At 42.2% G+C, this 18,336-nt stretch overlaps 1 pseudogene; it reads right to left on the bottom strand.

Annotated features, from left to right (window-relative positions):
• Nucleotides 1–474: 474 nt before the first annotated feature.
• LOC144506071 (small ribosomal subunit protein uS19 pseudogene) lies at nucleotides 475–2,508 on the bottom strand (annotated as a pseudogene).
• Between the last annotated feature and the right edge of the window lie 15,828 nt (nucleotides 2,509–18,336).

The following is an 18,336-nucleotide window of genomic DNA, read 5'->3' as shown; positions in this document are numbered from 1 at the left end:
ATTTCTAAAACACGGCTCATGTTTTGACCAGCCTTAGAGAGGTCTTTGTAGAAATAGCAAAGAGAATAGATTTTAAAAATGCACTGAATGCGGTTTATATTGATTTTCGAAAAGCATTCAAAGAGACTTATAGCAATAGTAATGACACATAGAATTAAGAGGATTGAGGCCACATGCATAGAGAGTTGGTTATAGAGCAAAAAGCAAAGGCGAAGGCTAAAAGGAAGTTCCTGGGGTGAGAGAGATATGATGAATGGTGCTTCACTGAGGTCAGTGCTTCTATTCGCTGTGTACATAACTGAACCAAGGATACAATACACAAATTTGCTGAAGACACCAAAATTGGAGAGGGATGACAAACTTATGAAAATTGTGAAGGATTGCATTAGGACATGGATAGTTTTGCAGAACAGGCAGGTAGATAGTTTTTTTTTGTACTGGAACCAATTTTATTACACATTTAGTGTAAACTATTTACTTCAGTGAGATGAACCTGGAGGAGTGAGTGGCATCGATGCCAGGTCTGCCGTGCTTGACAGGCTTGTAGGTGATGGAGAACCCGCCAAGCTAATGGCTGATCATTTAAGGCTTAATTTCAACCTGATTTGCCATTGTACACACCAACCATGCTGCCAACCACCTCTGAGAGGATAACCATATCCTGAAGGTGAGTTTTGACAACCTCTGGTTTCTCCTTTTGGTGGAGTCTCCTGTTTGGCCTTGCCAAAGAAGGGACTGCTGTTTGTGGCCAGGTATCTCTTCACCCGCCTGTGCTGACGGGCACAGTGCAACTGCTTCACCTGGGCATAGGACATGTTGAGGAGCTGATCCAGGTCAACCGCTTTGCAGGTAAATTGCCTGAAAGTCCTTTTCTTCTTCTGCTCCAGTTGGTGCCACAGTTCAATGCATAGAAATGTAAGGAAATTTGGCATGTCCGCTACGACTCTCACCAACTTTTATGGATGAACCATAAAAAAAATTCTTTCTGGTTGTATCACAGCTTGGTATCGCTCCTGCTCTGTCCAAGGCCACAAAAAATTACAAAGAGTTGTGAATGTAGCCCAGTCCATCACGCAAACCAGCCTCCCATCCATTGTCTACACTTCCCGCTGCCTCGGAAAAGTAGCCAGCATAATCAAGGACCCCACGCACCCCGGACCTTCTTCCATCAGGAAAAAAATACAAAGGACTGAAATCACGTACCAACCAACTCAGGAAAAGCTTCTTCCCTGCTGCCATCAGACCTTTGAATGGACCTACCTTATATTAAGTTGATCTTTCTCTACCCCTTAGCTATGACTGTAAAACTATGTTCTGCACCCTCTCCTTTCCTTCTCCCCTATGTGCTCTACGAATGGTATGTTTTGCCTGTACAGCATGGAAACAGGCCCTTCGGCCCAACTTGTCCATGCTGTCCTTTTTTTAAAACCACAAAGCTCGTCCCAATTGCCCACATTTGCCCTCTATACCCATCTTACCCATGTAACTGTCTAAATGCTTTCTAAAAGACAAAATTGTACTCGTCTCTACTACTGCCTCTGGCAGCTTGTTCCAGACACTCACCACCTTCTGTATGAAAAACATTGTCCCTCTGGACCCTTTTGTATCTCTCTCCTCTTACCTTAAACCCATGCCCGCTAGTTTTAGACTCCCCTACCTTTGGGAAAGGATGTTGACTATCTAACTGATCTATGCCCCTCATTATTTTATAGACCTCTATAAGCACAGGAAAAATACATTTCACTGTATCCTAGTACATGTGACAATAATAAGTCAAATCAAATTAAATCAAATGTGAAAGGAAAAGCACCTTAAACAATGCCATCCTTCCTCTCCGACCACTACCTCAAGTAGACTATTCACAGACAAGACACCCTATTCTATCCTGAGCTGAGGTTTCAGCTCCATATCTAAGCTATCATAAAGGCTGTTGACATCCAGCTATGTAACATTCTCCCTCTATTCCCACCTCAGCCGACTGGTGCTGAAACTCTCATCTGTTCCTTTGTCAGACTTAGCTTTTCCAGTGACCGGCTGGCCTTCTCTCTAAACAATTCTTCCAAAACTCTGCTGGCCAAATCCTAACTCATTCATGAATCCACCTCCCTATCATTGCTATGCTTGCTGACCCAGAGGACTGCTATATTTTGCTAAATGAATGGAATTCTCGGCACCACGGTCATTTGTGGGTCACGCAGCCAGATGGGTGGGGGTGGAACTTTCTTGATGATCTTCGCATCTGTAGCCGATGAACATGCATTAATTAAAGAGCATTCTACCTCCTCTCACTCCCCTGTCTTACCCCCGTAACCTTGCACATTCTTTCATTTCAGATAGCAATCCAATTCCCTTTCGAATACTTCGATCAAACCCGCCTCCACCACCCTCTCAGGAAGTTTGTTCCAGACTCCAACCACCCTCTTTTCATCCAAACAGCCATTGCCGACAAGCCCCCTTTCCCTGAACATCGGACCCCTTTCCCACAACCCCCCCCATCCAAACAACCATCGCCAGCATTCCCAGCTCCCACGTCCACTCCCCCACACTACAACAAATAAATGATTCCACCCCCCCCCCCACCCCCTCACCCATGAGCCTCCCACTGGGGTCCACCTCAGCACTGCCAGGTTGGCGCCGGCAGGGTGGCATTGTGCCAATTTAGCAGTGTCAATCTGTGTTAGGGCGCAGTGTCAGAGGGCATTGCCAGGGCACTGGCTGTCCATATCCCTCTCCCCCAGAGGCTTACCCACCTTGATGCCTGGGGGCATCCCCACCACAGGTGCATGTCTGGGTGAACCTGTTGTAAACTGCGCCAATGTGACATGACATTGACAAGGTTTGAAAATACTCCTCGGGCTCAATATACAGTGAGGGGGTCTTCCTAAACCCCTTCACCTATTTTCCTTTAGTACAATGCCTAAAAGACAGCTCTTCAAACGGCTACAGTGGCTCGGGGTCCATTTTATTTCTGATTTTGCCAGTTTTCATTGTTAAAGAAATACGTTTTTTACCTCAGTTTTCAATTCAGATTGGACATAAATCGGCTAAATGTACTCACTTGTCTGTACTTATTTATGTGATGTATCCTATATCATTGAGTATTAAAGGGCAAAATACAATATGGCCACTGTGTTGGCATTTTCTCGCTAAGTGGAACATAAACACATTGAAATCATCAATCAATCAGCAATGATCAGAATCAGTTCTTCAGTCACAACTACTTTGCTCAGCGCGATGAACACTTGCATGCATTTTTCTGCTTTCCTGGCAGCAAGCATTTCCTTTATAGCTTAATGTCTTCACACAACACCAAAGAGACATGCTTTACCATTGCTGATTTAACCAATCCTTCGGTCCTACTTACCTTATAGAGATTCCTGTTTTGGGGCAGAGAGTGCTGAGGGGTGGGGTTGGGAGGTGGGAGAGAAATATTGACCGGAGCAAAGCGGAGTTTAACAATGGAAATGTGTGAATGAATAAATGGCTGGTGAGTTTCCTCAAATACTGTTTGCAGATCAGGGTATTTCCATGCAGAGATGAACTGGGGAGAGTTGAATAGTGATAAAGGGGAGCCAGTTCGCAGCAAGGACAAGGCTTCCTAAACACTTGACTTGTCAAACCTATGATTTGATTTGATTTGATTTATTGTCACATATAATAGTATGCAGTGAAAAGTAATATTTCTTGCATGCTATACAGACAAAGCATACCATTCATAGAGAAGTAAAGGAGAGCGTGCAGAATATAGTGTTACAGCATAGTTAGGGTGTAGAGAAAGTCCAACTTAGTGCGAGGTAGTCCATTCAAAAGTCTGATGACAGCAGAAAAGAAGCTCTTTCTGAATCGTTTGGTACGTAACCTCAGACTTTTATATCTTTTTACCGATTGAAGAAGATAGAAGAGAGAATGTCTGGAGTCCGTGGGGTCCTTAATTACGCTGGCTGATTTTCCAAGGCAGTGGGAAGTATAGACAGAGTCAATGGATGGAAGGTTAATTTGTGTGATGGACTGGTCTTCATTCACAACCCTTTGTAGTTTCTTGCGGTCTTGGGCAGAGCAAGAGCCATACCAAGTTGTGAAACAACCAGAAAGAATGCTCTCTATCGTGCATCTGTAAAAGTTGGTGAGAGTCGTAGCTGAAATGCCAAATTTCCTTAGTCTTCTGAGAAAGTAAAGATGTTGGTGGGCTTTCTTACCTACAGTGTCAGCATGGAGGGACCAGGACAGGTTGGTGGTGATCTGGACACCTAAAAATTTGAAGCTCTCGGCCATTTATACTTCGTCCAAAGATGTGCGGGTTAGGTTGATTGCCAGGTTAAAAATTGCCCCTTAGAGTCCTGGGATGTGTAGGGTAGAGGGATTAGCGGGTAAATATGTGGGGGTAGGGCCTGGGTGGGATTGTGGTCGGTGCAGACTCGATGGGCCGAATGGCCTCCTTCTGCACTGTAGGGTTTCTATGTTCTATGATCTTCGTCCACATTGATGTAGACAGGGGCATGCTCTCCAGTACTCTTCCTGATATGATATGGTCCAATCGTGACCTCTTTCAATCCAATTTTTTTCCCATTTTCTATGTTGCTGCAGCTGCTCCACCCCCTCCTAAACAGGAAAAAATCCATCACATTTCTCCCTTTCTTTAACTCTGAAGAAGAGTCACATGGACTTGAAATGTTAACTCTGCTTCTCTCTCCACAAATGCTGCCAGACCTGCTGAGCTTTTCCAGTATTTTCTGCTTTTTTATTTCAGATTTCTAGCATCCGGAGTATTTTGCTTTTAATATATTGGAATACAAATTGGTGGCTACCGTGTTCAATATCTGAACAACAAATCAAGGCGAGGGGGACCAATTTTCAGCAGTGTATTTCACTCCCCTTCTTCTGGAAGGACTACTCCAGGACTACAGGGAATAGAGGGACACATGCGGTTGGTCTAGATAGGACAATGTCTTCAGCGCAGGCTGGGAGGGCCAAAGAGCCTGTTCCTGTGCTGCACTGTTCTTTATTCTTTGCTCTTTGTCCAGTTAAATCAGAAACTGCTGGCTCCTGAGTATCTATGGTGCTAAACCGAAACAAGAATTAGATCCATGATTAGCCGATCATCATTGCCAAATTGGGCATTAACAGAGTGGGGCACTTACTACACATGCTCTGTTCAGTCTTCAGTTTCAAGTTTCTTCTTTTCTTAACCTACCTGAATGTGGAACTATCCATAACACCACTGAAGCCAACCCTCTCATTCTCCTCTCCAACATCCAGGACCAATCTAAAGGACTTTCCTGGTATCACAGTTAACCCAAATTGGTTACCTCCAAACCTTACCTGGTCTGGTCTACATGTGACTCCTGACCCACAACAATGTGGTTGACTCTTAAATGCCCTCTGAAATGGCCTAGCAAACCATTCAGTTCAAGGGCAATTAGGGATGGGCAATAAATGCTGGCCCAGTCAGCAACACTCACATCCCATGAACAAGGTTTTTTAAAAAACAAGTTTTTTTGGTACACTTGGCCAGCATCCACAAATGGCCAGTTACATTCAGATAAGATCCAGCGTCAAATTTGGCAAAGATACATCTTGTGCCACAGATCCCTCACTCCACTAGAGTGCTGTCCATTTCAAGACCAAGTCCAGTTCCTGGCCATCTATGTTTGGCATCGCTAAATTAAATAAACAGGAAACACAGCTCATGACAAGAGGTGAGCATTCGTCCATTTGCCTGAACTGGAGGTTTCGCGTCCCTGCAAAGAGAAGACATTTGTGCATCATCAGTTGCCAAAACTGGTCTTGACAAGTTGGAGGGATCAAGCAACACATGAAAGATAATGGAACTGATGCATCTTGCAGGAAGAGTTCCCTGAAGCCCGCAGTGCTGCATGTTTCAGTCCTGTCTAATCAACTGCTCCCTGTCACAACCCATTCAGTTCAAGCAGTCAAGCCAATTTCTTCTTTCTATCAATTATATTAAGCGGTGAGAAGTTTCAGCATGCAAATAACCAATGAGCAGGACTTAGAAAGCACAGTGGGTTAGCACTGCTGCCTCACAGCGCCAAGGACCCAGATTCGATTCCCGGCTTGGGTCACTATCTGTGTGGAGTTTGCTCATTCTCTCCGTGCATGCTTGGGTTTCCTCCACGTGCTCTGGTTTCCTTCCACAGTCTGAAAGACGTGCTGGTTAGGTGCATTGACACAAACAGGTGCCAGACTGTGGCGACTGGGGGAATTCCACAGTAACTTCATTGCAGTGTTAATGTAAGCCTTATCTGTGACTAATAAATAAATAAAATTAACTGGAAACTTCAGCATTAAAATATCTGAGATTGGGTGAGGAAATATGTGGAATAAAATTGCTACAAAAGATTATAACCTGGAATAACTCACAGCGACATACACACAAAAGAGTAAAGGTACCCAGTCAGTGCTTGGTGGATTGGACACTCCCTTCTCAGTCCTTGCATGGCTAATTTCATAACCCTGAGTTAATGGAATCAGAGCCAAACAGGTTTCTGTTCTCAGTGATAGAATCTTACAGTGCAGAAGGAGGCCATTCAGCCCGTTGTGCTTGTGCCAGCTCTTTGGAAGAACCACTTCCCACAATTAGCCCCACTCTACTGCTGCTCCCCCATAAACTTGCAATTGGCACCAACGCAGGTTCTCTTTTCAGCAAGGGTAGCAATCGGAAGAGGATACCCAATCTAACATTTTCCTCCTTAGCGTTGCAGTGCTGAGACTATTTGCAAGAACTCCCACTACTACCTGGGGTCAGATAATTTAGCCCAGAAAATTAGACTTTAATCTGAGACATTCTCAACTGTATAGTTTAAAATTATACTGGCCAGTCTGTTTACTGATCTAGGCAACAAATTAACTTGTCAAACAGGTTCACACATATCCAAGGTTTTAAACCTGAGAACCAATGCCTGTTACTCAGCTAAAGCATTTCCAAGAATAAACTATATTCCTGGAATAGCCAGGTTTTCCATCACTCCCATTATCACTTCCCCAGACTGGATTGGACTTTCTAGCCTGATCATACACAGGGGAACACTACTCCTCTCTCCATTTATTCCACAGATTGCCACCCTCCGGGAAATATTTCAGAAGGTGTGCAAATATTTTCATTTCTTACTATTAGAGACAGACTAGCTCCTGTATCTCTTAATATTTTAACTTCTTTACCTACTCCCCCTGTTCTACCTGAGTAAACCTTACCCACACATATGAAGTCTTTGAAAGGATTGAGGCTGTGCACTCTCCTTCAGCTCCTCGACTTCTCTCGGGATTTCTTTCATTGCCTTAACTAATCTCACTGGTTGAGCCTCTTTTACCTCATCCTTTTCCCAGTGCCTTTCTCAAGCTACTGTGTTTTTGTGTGTCCCACCTTATTACAGTGAAAACACCTGAGGTCTTTCACCTCTTTTCCACCCGCTTGGGTGTCTTTTTCCACAGGTGGTAATCTGTTCCTAGTGTGATTTACTTTTTGTTTTTCATTGAAGGATCTCCTTCTTTCCCAAGTTCTATCCGTCATGGACTGAAATTGCTGTCGGAAGGCAAATTTCAATTTATGCACTAATGTGTATTCATCCGCCATCTCTGCAGCTCTTCTTGCTGTCTTAACTTTCTGTTCCTCAACATGAGTTCTTATCACTTCTGGAAGTGAGTTTCTAAACTCTTCCAGCAGCATAATATCTCTAAGGGCCTCAGATGTCTTTTCCATCTTTAATGCTTTCACCCATTGATCAAAGTTGTTCTGCTTATTTCTTTCAAACTTGATATATGTCTGACCTGGTTCCCTCCTTACATTTCTGAATCATTGTCTATATGCTTCTGATGCCAATTTGCACGCATGCAAAACAGCCTTCATCACTTCATCATATTTTCCTGACACCTCCTCTGACAATGCTGCAAACACCTCAGTAGAGTCATAGAGTCGTAGAGATTTACAGCATGGAAACAGGCTCTCCAGCCCAACTTGTCCATGCCGCCCCTTTTTTTTAAAACCCCGAAGCTAGTCCCAATTGCCCGCATTTGGCCTTTATCCCTCTATACCCATCTTACCCATGTAACTGTCTAAATGCTTTTTAAAAGACAAAATTGTACCCGCCTCTACTACTACCTCTGGCAGCTTGTTCCAGACACTCACCACCCTCTGTGTGAAAAAATTGTCCCTCTGGACTCTTTTGTATCCCTCCCCTCTCACCTTAAACTATGCCCTCCAGTTTTAGACTCCCCTACATTTGGGAAAAGATATTGACTATCGAGCTGATCTATGCTCCTCATTATTTTATAGGCCTCTATAAGATCACTCTTCAGCCTTCTACGCTCCAGAGAAAAAGTCCCAGTCTATCCAGCCTCTCCTTATAACTCAAACTATCAAGTCCCGGTAGCATCCTAGTAAATCTTTTCTGCTCTCTTTCTAGTTTAATAATATCCTTTCTATAATAGGTGACCAGAACTGTATACGGTATTCCAAGTGTGGCCCTACCAATATCCTGTACAACTTCAACAAGACGTCCCAACTCCTGTATTCAATGTTCTAGCCAATGAAGCCAAGCATGCTGAATGCCTTCTTCACTACTCTGTCCACCTGTGACTCCACTTTCAAGGAGCTATGAACATGTACCCCTAGATCTCTTTGTTCTGTAACTCTCCCCAATGCCTTACCATTAACTGAGTAAGTCCTGCCCCTGGTTCAATCTACCAAAATGCATCACCTTGCATTTATCCAAATTAAACTCCATCTGCTATTCATCAGCCCACTGGCTCAATGGATCAAGATCCCGTTGCAATCCGAGATAATCTTCTTCACAGTCCAATCTTGGTGTCATCAGCAAACTTACTAACCATGCCTCTTATATTCTTATCCAATTCATTAATATAAATGACAAACAACAGTGGACCCAGCACTGATCCCTGAGGCACACCGCTGGTCACAGGCCTCCAGTTTGAAAAACAACTCTATACAACCACCCTCTGGCTTCTGTCATCAAGCCAATTTTGTATCCATTTAGCTACCTCACCCTGGATCCCCTGAGATTTAACCTTATGCAATAACCTACCATGCGGTACCTTGTCAAAGGCCTTGCTAAGGTTCATGTAGACAACATCGACTGCACTGCCCTCATCTACCTTCTTGGTTACCGCTTCAAAAAACTCAATCAAATTTGTGAGACATGATTTTCCACTCTCAACGCCATGTTGACTGTCCCTAATCAGTCCTTGCGTCTCCAAATGCCTGTAGATCCTGTCTCTCAAAATACCTTCCAACAACTTACCTACCACAGATGTGAGGCTCACTGGTCTGTAATACCAAGGCTTTTCCCTGCAGCCATTTTTAAACAAAGGCACAACATTTGCCACCCTCCAATCTTCAGGCACCTCACCTGTGGCTATCGATGATTCAAATATCTCTGCTAGGGGATCCACAATTTCCTCCCTAACCTCCCACAATGTGCTGGGATACACGTCATCAGGTCCCTGGGATTTATCTACCTTGATGCACTTTAAGACTTCCAGCACCTCCTTCTCTGTAATATGTACACTCCTCAAGACATCACTATTTATTTCCCCAAGTTCCCTAACATCCATGCTTTTCTCAACAGTAAATACTGAGAAATATTCATTTAGGATCTTACCCATCTCTTGTGGATCCGCACATAAATGACCTTGTTGATCCTTAAGTGGCCCTACTCTCTCCCTTGTTACTCTTTTGCCCTTTATGTATTTGTAGAAGCTCTTTGGATTCTATTTTGCCTTATCTGCCAAAACAATCCCATGTCCCCTTTTTGCCCTCCTGATTTCTCTCTTAATTCTACTTCTACACCCCTATCTTCTTTAAGGGATCTATTTGATCCCAGCTGCCTATGCATGTCATGTGTCTCCTTCTTCTTCTTGACCAGGACCTCAATATCCCGAGTTATCCAGGGTTCCCTACTTCTGAAAGCCTTGCCCTTCACTCTAAGAGGAATGTGCTTACCCTGAACCCTGGTTAACACACTTTTGAAAGCCTCCCACTTACCAGAGGTCCCTTTGCCTTCCCACAGACTGCCCCAATTAACTTTTGAAAGTTCCTGCCTGATACCATCAAAATTAGCCTTGCCCCAGTTTAGAATTTTAACTTTTGGGCCAGACCAATCATTCTCCATAGCTATCTTAAAACCAATAGAATTATGGTCACTGGTCCCAAAGTGATCCCTCACTATCACTTCTGTCACCTGCCCTTCCTTATTTCCCAAGAGGAGGTCAAGTTTTGCCCCCTCGCTAGTCGGGCCATCTACATACTGAATGAGAAATTCCTCCTGAATACACTCAACAAATTTCTCTCCATCCAACCCTCGAATACTATGGCTGTCCCAGTCAATATAGCCCTGCCTACCAACTTGGTCTGAATTAACATTGCCCACATCTCCACTGGCCAGTTCATCGGTGTAGCCAAATTTTCAAAGGAGATGAAAAAGGCTTCTGTGTTCTTTTCATCAAATTTTGATAATGTTTGGACATATTTGTATGTATCCTTACCAGATGGTTGGCTATGATGAGTCTGCTCATTATCAATTATATCTGGTAATCTTCCTTCTGTCATTTAAAGTCTTCTTGCTTCAGATTCCAACTTTATCTTTTCTAACTCAAACAACCTTCTTTTTCCCTTTCTTGTGCTTGGGCTTTCCGCTCTTTTTCCCTTTTTCTTTCTTCTCTCTCTTCTCCCTTCCTTTTCCTTCTAACTCCAGCCTTTGAAGTTGACTTTCTAACTCCAACTGTCTCAGTTGCATTTTAATTTTTTCTAATTCCACTGCACTTGACTGTTTCTCTGATGTACATAAATGTTGGCTAATTCCATTACAATTTCAGCTTTCTTATTATTCCTAGTTAAACCCAATTTTAGCCTGTTGGTTAATTCTACTAGTGTCATCTTTTCTGTTTCTCTACAGTTTCTTGGCAAATTTGTTTAAGTTATATTTTAAGTTTATTTATTAGTTATAAGTAGGCTTACATTCACACTCTAATGAAACTACTGTGAAAATCCCCTAGTTGCCACACTCCGACACCTGTTCGGGTACACTGAGGGAGAATTTAACATGGCCAATGCACCTAACCAGCACATCTTTGGACTGGGAGGAAACCAGAGCACCTGGAGGAAACCCATGCAGGCACAGGAAGAACATGCAAAATCTACACAGACGGTGACCCAAGCCGGGAGTCAAACCCAGGTCCCTGGCGCTGTGAGGCAGCAGTTTAACCACTGTGCCACTGTGCCATTTATTTGGGAAGCATTTTCAACACCCAGAACTTCTTTAACTATGTTAAGAATCATTTTCTCACTTAGGTTTATTTAAAGATTTAGGACTGTTCATATCCCTGACCTGAGTCCCCAATTTGTTATGAAGCAAAGGTTGACCACTAAAGAAGTAATGCCAAATCCCCCAAAGAGGAATGCCTCAGCTCGTAATCTGTTAAAAGTGTGTGGGAAGGTGTGAACTGTCCTTCATCTCTGTCCTTCAGTAATGGTTAGCTAACAAAAACACCCGACATGCACTTTAAGATGAATGCTTAACAATTTATTTATTTAACTAACAGAGAAGTTTAACTAAAGTAAAGTACTGAATAAAATAAGGTTCTATTAGAATGCTGTTCAAATAAATAGAATGCTCATTCATTAACCAAAAAAAATAGAATTTCGTCACTCTCAAAAAATATACAACCAGCTTTTGTGTCTTTCAGAACCTTCTGGACTTTCTCAGTTGATTTCCCTGTCTGTGAGTTCTCTTTGATTTGGTACCTTTCACTGGTTAGATGTTGCATTCTCTTAAGACATCTATAAAGCTGGTAGGGTAGAGAACTGCTCTGTTCCTCTCAAGGTTTGAGAGGTGGCAGTTGCTAACAGTCTGTTTTTCCACCCTTGCACTCTCTTTTATACCTGTGATGACCTATCAATTTTCCTACAATAGGATTTGTCAGCTGTAGTCAACAATATCAAATTCAAATCTTACAGGTTCTTGGTAGCCTGTTTTAAAGTAATTGGGCAAAATTCAAACACAAACAGGTTGCCTTGTCAGGACTACTGCTTGACTTTTTGAAGCAAATGTTTCAGCCTGGAATTTGGATGTACTTTGCATTTTAAACCTTCAAGTACTGAGACAAAATATCAATTCTTAAAGGGACCATGCAATGTTTTTTTCCTCTAGCATCTTTTTTTATATTCTTTACATCTTTACAAACTCAACTTCACAACAAGTGCACTTTTAGATGTTACCACTGCTGCTACTGAACATCAATGGTGAAGGAAGTGATTGGTTCTGGAAGGGATGCAATCAAGTGGGTTGTTCTGTCCTGGATGGTGTCAAGGTTCTTGAGTGTTGCTGGAACTGTACTCATTCAGGCAGCTGGAGAGTATTCCATCACCCTCCTGGCTTGTGCCTTTTAATCTGTGGACAGGCTCACAAGGCAAGTTACTCGCCATTGGACTCCTAGCCTCTGACCTGCTCTTGTAGCCACAGTAGTGATATGGATAGTCCAGTTCAGTCTCTGGTCAATGATAACTCCTTGGAGATTAACAGTGGGGAATTCAGTGATGGTAACACCATTGAATGTCAAGGGGGCGATAATTAGATTTTCTCTTGACATCTAGGCACTTGTGTGGTGTGAATGTCTCGAGTCACTTGTCAGCCCAAAGGGTCATGTTGCATTTGGGCTTGCACTACTTCAATATCTAAGGAGTCACAAATGGTGCTGAACATTGTGTAATCATCAGCAAACATTCACACTTCTGACCTTATGATGGAAGGAAGGTCATTAATGAAGCGGCTGAAGGTGATTGGGTCTAGGATACACCCCTGAAGAACTCTTGCAGTAATGTCCTAGAGCAGAGATGATTGACTTCCAACAACCACAACCATCTTTCTTTGTGCCAGGTATGAATCCCAACAGAAGAGAGATTTCCCCTAATCCCATTGACTCCAGATTTGCTAGGGGTCCTTGTTCAAATGTGGCCTTAATATTAGGGGCAGTCACTTCTTCCTCACCTCAACAGTTCAGCTCCAAGTTTGATCCAAGGATGTAATGAGGTCAGGAGCTGAGTATGAGTGGGTATGAGTGTGAGTATCAGTGAGCAGATTATTGCCAAGCAAGTGCTGCTTGATTGCACTGTTGATTACCCCTTTCTATCACTGTACTGATGATCAAGAGTTGACCAATGGCGCGGTAATTGGCTGGGTTGGATTTGTCCTGCTCTTTGAGTACAAGACATACAAAACAACTTTCTACTTTACCAGGTAGCTGTCTTGTACCCATATAGCTTGGATCATTCTTTGAAAAAATTAAGATCCAATGTTCAATCTAAATTTTCCTGAGCTGCTGGTAGAAGTCTGATTGACAAATCCTGGGGGATAATACAAAAAGGGACAGATGCCATTTACATATATTGTGGTTTGGCACTAGAGAATGAAGAATGGTAAGGTTGTATTAGCTACAGAATTTAATTGTTTTGTAAATGAAGAGATTTCTTCATATTTCCTAACATCAGCTGATTGCTCTGGGATTAATTACCATTAGAAGAATCCGCATTGAGCCTCCAGTTTCACCATTGCTATGGTCCCTCTGCCTACTGCATGCAGATGTAATGAAATAAAGACAAGCCTACATTTATACTACACTTTTCATGATGTCTCAAAGCGCTTTATATCTGTCTTCACTTGTAAAATGTAGGCAATGTTATCAAATGGTGGAGTAGACCCAAGGGGCTGAATGGCCTACTTCAGCTCCTAATATGTATGTTTGCATGTTATTCTGGATGAATGAGTTTAGCTTGGTGAGACAATCTTTGTTATCGATCATCCTGCAGAGGGTGTAGTCATAGCTGGAGTTCTGTTTATTTTGCCGTTAATGGAAGTTTACTGTGAGCAGGCTTTGTGGGGTGATATTGCTAGGACTGGAGTGTGTAATGACCTTATCATAAACTAGCAATTTTTATCTTGTAAATGATTCTCAACTGTTTATTTTTTCCAATAACTTCAATCTTGTCCTTTTGTCTATTTACCTGTTATGCCATTCCATCATGTTGCTTTTATGCGTCTTTTGTACGAATTATACATCTTGATAAATTTATGTTGCATAGTCAATATTGAAAATATATTATAGTGAGAAGCAGCAAGTCTTCAGACTTGCTGATCAAGAAAACGCAGATACAACTGTGAGCCATTCATCTGGCCTCATAAATGTTGAGTCACATAGAGACACCCAAGGACTCCAATGCTTCTCACTGACAGTGGAGACCTATATGGTTCAATCATTCCACTTTCTTGCTCAGGAGTCATTTGATCTTATGAGATTACTGATAGAATCCAATTGCTCCCCTTATATGAAATAATTATACTGAATAATATCATGCACCCAGGCAGGAGGAAGTCTTCTAATTCTTTGACAGATTTGAAAAGATCTTGTGCAGTTTATCTGGGTTGAAAATATTGAACGTTTCCCCCAAATATGAATTTACTGTTTAAACGGCAGATGAGTGTGCAGAACATGTTAAGGAGCACTGAGGCAGTCATTGAAAGCAGTGTTATGATCTGCATAGTGTTATAAATAATAAATAGGATATCTTCCTGTCAACTTAACAATAGTGTACAATGCTGTTAAAGTCAAATTTGTACTCACTGGTTTGTGTAACAGTCAAGATGAGACCATCCATAGGATACACACAAGCAAATACTGCTTCATATCAGTGCTGCTCTTAATATTAATGATCCATGTTGTGTGTATATTTCACCATATTTGTAAGCAGATGCCAACAGGAGACATTATCATTTTACTAGTACCATTCTGTGATTGGTGAATCTTGAAAGGGGAGTCTGCGTGGGTTTCCTCCGGGTGCTCCGGTTTTCTCCCTCAGTCCGAAAGGTGTGCTGGTTAGGTGCTAAACCATGCTAAATTCTCCCTCAGTGTACCCGAACAGGCGCCAGAGTGTGGTGACTAGGGGATTTTCACAGTAACTTCATTGCAGTGTTAATATAAGCTGACTTGTGGCACTAAGAAAATAAACTTAAACTTAAATATCATGCAGGATCATCCTCAGGCTCTATACGCTCTCAACTGATGCTGTTAGACCTGCGGAGATTTTCCAGCATTTTGTGTTTTTGTTGTATTAAAAATATTACACATGATTGAAGGGGAATGTGGGGCATGTGGGGAATAAGAGGTCCTGAGAGGTGAAGAACCAGGACCCATGATTTCTCTCCCTGGTCTTGCTGATATGAAGCTGACTCCTCACGATTTTCCTGCCACCACCTATCTCCCAGGGGCCAGTAAAGCCCTGAACATCATCAAACAAAAAGCAATGATTTATTGTAAGCAACTGAGATCTGACTGATCTGAAAATTCAGCAATGGATTTAGTTACAGTGTTCGTACTCTGAGAGCTGCATAAATGCAATAATACAAAATAGCGGTAGTACTTATTATACTCTGATAATGAGAAATGCTTCTCCAATAGAATCTGAACAATCTGCTGTATTTATAATTCATGGCTGCATGATTGAAAGATTTCTAGCAGCAAGACATAATGGTTCAGCGGGTATAGTATTAGGATCATAAAAACATACAGTACAAAAGGAGGCAATTTGGCCCTTCATGCCTGTGCTAGCTTGTTTCAAGGCCTAAATAATTCATACTTGCTCTTTCCCCCAATGTCCTGAATTATTTTCCTTATCAAGTATATATCCACCACTTGAGGTTATAGGTTTAGATCAGTGAGCCAGAGGTTATGAGGGCCATTTTTAACTTCACAGGGTTGACCCGATGCAAAAACAAACATCAAACTTTCATCCCATTGAAACGCCTGCTCACCCAATTCCCAGTCAATATTAAAATGGGACATACAATTGAAGAATAGTTCCTCAGAAAAGGCAAAGAAAGGCTACAGGTGCCTGCAGAACTTTACTGCAGTAGGAGTGAGGAGAAAATATGCAAATTTCAGGGTGAGGAGGGAATTAAAAATGGAAGCAACCAAATACTATTGAGAACATGTGAGCTGCAAAGGCAATGAGTTTGTACAGATCTATTCAACTGTATACCAGAGAGAAATATGTGCAGAGTACATAATATCACTGAAGATTCCCTGATCCCAGAAGGTTGATCAAACACAGTGAGTGTTTAAGGGACACAGTAGTTAATATATTCATTACGTTAAAGTATGAGGGCATCGTTCGAGTATTCTATTGATTTGTGAAGACATGAAAAATCTGTTCAGAACAGCTTCTTAACCTGTCGTATGTTTAATGAATATTAATTGTGCCAAGGAAGGACTATGAGTTGCTTATTTAGAGCAGAGATAATTAGTTGAGGATTTGAGGAGCATAGATTAATAGAGAGCTTGAGAAAGAACTTCAAGCCAGACTAATTTAAGACACATTTGAGCTGTGTATTGGAAAAGTGTCAGACCAAATGGAAACTTGCTCTTCAGGTTTTATTTTCACGATTATTGCCAATGATTGCAGACCTTTCTAAATACTTTTACTTTTCATATCTCAAACTAATGCACTCAAGAGTGTGGATAAGCTGGTTCCAGGATGCCTATGGTGTGTTGAATTTACCCCCTTTATACAATCCAAAGGAACTCACATCAAAGCGTCTCGGCATGACTCCGATGCACAGTCCACGTCTTGTATATGTACAGCAGAATGGACAGGTCTGTTGCCCTACAGCATTTCAGTTTGGTCGACAGGCTTACTGCTCTTTGTTCCCAGACTGATATTTGACGTCTGTAAAAGGCTACACTTACTTTGGCAATTCCTGCATCTGGCTCATCATTAACACAGATAGCTCAAGAGAGAGTGTGCTGCTGAAATAAGTGAACTTATCCACTGCTGACAGGCCCTGGTCACGGACTGGAAACTTGGACTTGAGATAGGGTTTTCCTATTTTATTAGTTGGATATCCATTTACTGAATCAGACAGCAGAAGACATTTTGTGATTCACAACTACTCTTCCCTTCTGGATCCTCTCTCTCTGTTTAACGTCGCTCCCTACTGGGGGAAAACCACAGCTCTTAAGTACAAGCTTCAATGAGCATTATCTGCTCTCAATTGATTCTGAAGCCTGTCCCTGTTTTACTCTTAAAGGGACCTGCATTTCCATCATCCTGGAAGCATTTGACAAGGTGCCGCATGAAAGGCTGGTGCATAAAGTAAAAGCCCATGGAATTGGAGGAAGTGTGCTAGCATGTATTGAAAACTGACTGTCACATAGAAAATAGAGAGTTGGAATAAATGGGTCCTTTTCAGAGTGGAAAGATGTAATTAGTAGAGTACCACAGGGATCAGTTTTTGGCCGGCAATTGTTCACTATTTACATTAATGGCCTGGAGGAAGGAATAGAATGTGAGGCTTACAAATTTGCTGATGATACAAAGATAGGTGGAGGGGCATTGTTGTGATGAGGATATTGTGATTTTGCAATGGGATATAGATGGATTGTGTGACTGGGGGAAATGGAGTTTAACATGGGGAAGGATGAGATCATGCACTTCGCAGAAGGAATCAAAAGACAGATTACTATTTAAATGGGGAGAGACTGAGTGAGGTACAGAGGTATCCAGGTGTTCTAGTACATGAATTCAAAAAGCTAGCAGGCAGGTCCAACAAGTAATTAAGAAGGCAAACAGAATTTTGACCTTGATTGCAAAGGAGTTGGAGTTTAAAAATAAGGAGGTTTTGTTGCAATTGTACAGGGTGTTGTTAAGGCCTCACCTGGAATACCGTATACAGTTTTGGTCCCCTTACCTAAAAATGGATGTAGTAACATTTAGAGTTTAGAAGGGTGAGGGGTGAACTTATTCAAAGATCCTGAGGAGGCTTGATAGGGTAGATGATGAGATGTTTTCACTAGTGGGAGAGTCTCGAACAAGGGGACATAGCTGCAGGATAAAGGGCCAGTCATTTAAAACTGAAGTGCGTAGAAATGTCTTCTCGCAGAGGGTGGTGAATCTCTGGAATTCTCTGTCCCAAAGGGTGTTAGGGGCTGGATCATGAGAATTATTTAAAGTGGAGGTGGATAAATATTGTGATAGATCAAGAAATAAAGGGCTATGGGAAAGTGGCACAGACATAGATCAGCCATGATCATATTGAATGATGGGGCAGGCTTGAAGGGCCAGGTGGTCTACTCCTATTTCTATTTCTCATGTTCTTCTGGAGCTTTCCTTGAGCTTCCTTTGGAAGCTTCTGAAGATCAAATGATTGGACAAAATACCAGACACTGAGGTGCTCCTCTGAGCTGATGACAAGCATCCACATCATATTGAGACCTTCACATCTGAGTTGGGCCCGTCAAGTAGTCAGGATGCCGGGC

This window comes from Mustelus asterias, chromosome 17, assembly GCF_964213995.1.
Source record: "Mustelus asterias chromosome 17, sMusAst1.hap1.1, whole genome shotgun sequence".
Taxonomy (NCBI): domain Eukaryota; kingdom Metazoa; phylum Chordata; class Chondrichthyes; order Carcharhiniformes; family Triakidae; genus Mustelus; species Mustelus asterias.
Note: the sequence above shows the minus strand (reverse complement) of the source record. Positions and strands in the feature narration are given on the sequence as shown.